The following is a 3976-nucleotide window of genomic DNA, read 5'->3' on the forward strand; positions in this document are numbered from 1 at the left end:
AAAAGCACAAGCATTTCAAACGCAAGTAGAAAACACTATTTTTTAAAAATGTTTATTTTATTCATTTTTATTGTTAATGAGAAAAGCACAAGCATTTCAAACACAAGTAGAAAACACTATTTTTTATTTTTTTATTTAAAATTTTTTTATTGTTAATGAGAAAAGCACAAGCATTTCAAACGCAAGTGGAAAACACTATATTTAAAAATAAATTGTTGTATTCATTTTTATTGTTAATGAGAAAAACACAAGCATTTCAAACGCAAGTAGAAAACACTATATTTTTAATTTTTTAATTTTATTAATTTTGATTGTTAATGAGAAAAGCACAAGCATTTCAAACATAAGTAGAAAACTATATTTTTAATTTTTTAATTTTATTCATTTTTGTCAATGAGAAAAGCACAAGCATTTCAAACACAAGTAGAAAACACTATCTTTCATTTTTTTATTTTATTAATTTTATTAATTTTTATTGTCAGTGAGAAAAGCACAAGCATTTCAAACGCAAGTGAAAAAAACAATTTATTTTTGCTTTATTAGTTTTTTTTATTGTCAATGAAAAGCTAGAAAACACTGTATTTTTATGTTGTTAATTTTATTAGTTTTTATTGTTAATGAGAAAAGCACAAGCATTTGAAACACAAGTAGAAAACACTATATTTTTAATTTTTTTATTTTATTAATTTTTATTGTCAATGAGAAAAGCCCAAGCATTTCAAACGCAAGTGAAAAAAACAATTTATTTTTGTTTTGTTTGTTTTTTTATTGTCAATTAAAAGCTAGAAAACACTATTTTTATTTTATTAATTTTATTAATTTTTATTGCCAATGAGAAAAGCACAAGCATTTCAAACACAAGTAGAAAACACTATATATATATTTTTTTTTTATTTATTAATTTTATAAATTTTTATTGCCAACGAGAAAAGCACAAGCATTTCAAACACAAGTAGAAAACACTATATATATATTTTTTTTTTTTGTAACGTTGTGGGTGTGATTATAGGAGTGTGGAGGCTGTAGGAGTGTTAAACGCTGACACACATTAATCAGATCTGCTTCTGCTTCCCTGAGGTGAGCGGCACCATTAGAAATATCAGGAGACTTCAAAAGGAAAACAGCCGTGTGTTTGATCACCTCAGGTGAGGAATATTTCTAGAGCTGCTTGTCTGCTGTTAGACAGACAGACTGTGGCTTTTTTTTACATGTGTGTATGTATGCAAACATTAATATCACTCTCATAACAGCTCATTTTTTCGTTTGTTTGGGTTTGGAGCTGTGTGTTGTGTAACTGTACATCATGCTCGGTCATTTGCATCAGTGAAACTGTGTTCATGATCAGATCTGTTTTAGACGTCACTGCTCTCTGCTTTGACTATGCAGACACTGGTTATGGCAGATGTGCTGATGTTCTTCTGTGTGAAATTTGCATCAGCTGCTTTTACAGTTTGACTAATGTGAGTCCGACTGTAACTGTTGAGAGCAGTTACAGTAAATACAGTAAAAATTGCATAATGTTATTAGAATTTAAAACGGCTTTTTTCTTTGTGAATCTATGTTCAAATGTAATTTATTGCTGTGATCAAAGCTGTATTTTCAGCATCATTACTCCAGTCTTCAGTGTCACATGATCTTCAGAAATCATTCTAATATGCTGATTTGCTGCTCGAGAAACATTTCTGATTATTATCAATGTTGAAAACAGTTGTGTTGCTTCAAATTTTTGTGGAAACCATCATACATTTAATTCTTCAGGATTCACAGATGAATAGAATAATCAAAAGAACAGCCTTTATTTGAAATGGAAATCTTTTGTAACATTATAAATGTCTTTACTGTCACTTTTGATCAATTTAATGCATCCTTGCTGAATATGTTTTTTAAATGGTAGTATATACTGAAAAAAATAGGTCAGAAATTGGTTGTAAATTTCATAAATGATTATGAAGAAACGGCATTGAAGTATAAAAGATAAAATAGTATTTTTTTTTAAATGCACTCCAAAAACCTTTATATTACTACTATGAAAAGTCCTTTTTATAGTGTAGATATGGCTACACTAGGGCTGGACGATATGGCCAAAATTTATATCACGATATATTTCTTAATTTCGGTCGATACGATATAATTCCGATATCTATATGAACACTATTTAAAAAAGCCTTGTAAAAACTGCCAAGAACGCCCACAACAGATGTCTGTACCTACAAACTTATGAAAAATGAATTTGCCAAGTCTGACACCTCATATAAAACCACATAATACTTTAGAAAAAAAACAGCACAAATAAATTCATGTTCACCTTTTATTTGTATTTAGCCTTCATACAAACAAGAAATGTGAAATCACTGTCAAATAAACATCTCAGACTCACCTTATTAATTATTAATATCTTCCAACATACCAGTCAAAAGTTTTTGAACAGTAAGATTTTTAATGTTTTTTAAAGAATTCTCTTCTGCTCACCAAGCCTGCATTTATTTGATCCAAAATACAGCAAAAACAGTAACATTTTGAAATAATTTTACTATTTAAAATAGCTCTTTTCTATTTGAGCAGAAGAGAATTCTTAAAAAAAAAAAAAACATAAAAAATCTTACTGTTCAAAAACCTTTGACTGGTAATGTAGGGTGGCTGATTATTGTTATAGATTGAAACAAATGTGCTTCAGCCAGAAAAAAGGGTATGAAAAGTGCTCCGAGTCGCTGCAGAAAACAAAAAAAATTGAACAACAAAAACTGGAAATGTTTCTGGAGACGGGCTTATTTAAAATGAAAACTCATTCTCTGCCAGCAGGAGGCGCTTTTAGAGTGATAAAACTAGCGGTTTCTCCAGTAATGGCTGTAATCAAAGCAGCTCCGCTCATGAACGCTACTTTATCAGATCAAATGAAAATGTCATCGAAACTTTTCTGAAGACGGTCCTTTCCCTTCAGAGATACATTCATATAAAACACCCGCGCCGCGTTTTGATTTTGAAACGTGCAGGGCTAATGTTTATTCAACAAAGTCAAACGGCACAAATAAATCAATGTATGGGAAACTGGTAATGTATATCGAAATATCGGAAATGTGTTTAAAAATCATATCACCGTTATTGAAAAGAATTATATCGCGATACATATTGATATTGAATTATTGTCCAGCCCTAGGCTACACTATAAAATTTTAAAAGTTATGCATAAGTTATTTAAATGTATGCATAGGTTATACATACATGCATAAAGTGCTTACGTTATGCATAAAAAAAAACAAATGAAAAAATTAGATTTTTTTTTTTTTAAGATACCTAGATTTGATCCCATCTTGTTAGAAACTGAATAATTTATAAAATTAGTGAAATGTTGTTTAAAAACCTAGATTTGACCATTTATTGTTCAAACTTGAATAATTTATGCAATTGATGAAATTTTTATTGAATTGGTATTGTTTCAACGATTTCATAAATTAAGTTCTAAAAAGATATAATCAAACCTAGGTGTCTTAAAAATGCTTATGCGTGTAAAAGTTCAGTGCAAATTTCATTGCATAAGTTAAACATAAATGCATAAATTGCATGGGTTATGCATAAATAAAATGTATGACATTTTAAATTTGAATGTTTCAGACATTTAGATTTGACGATGCCTTAAGAAACTTAATAATTTAGAAAATTATTAAAACATAAATTGTTTCATTGCATAAGTTAAGGATAAATGCATAAAGTACATGCGTTATGCATAAAATTGAAATCTGATGTTCGTCACATGGTGAGAGTGTGAGAGTGTGAGAGTGTGAGTGTGTGAGAGTTTGAGTGTGTGAGTGTGTGAGTGTGTGAGAGTGTGAGTGTGAGTGTGTGTGAGTGTGAGTGTGAGTGTGAGTGAGAGTGTGAGAGTGTGAGAGTGTGTGAGTGTGTGTGTGAGAGAGTGTGAGAGCGTGAGAGCGTGAGAGCGTGAGAGCGTGTGAGCCTGTGAGTGTGTGAGTGAGAGTGTGAG

The sequence above is a fragment of the Sinocyclocheilus anshuiensis genome, unplaced genomic scaffold (assembly GCF_001515605.1).
Source record: "Sinocyclocheilus anshuiensis isolate Anshui unplaced genomic scaffold, SAMN03320099.WGS_v1.1 scaffold4328, whole genome shotgun sequence".
Lineage (NCBI taxonomy): Eukaryota > Metazoa > Chordata > Actinopteri > Cypriniformes > Cyprinidae > Sinocyclocheilus > Sinocyclocheilus anshuiensis.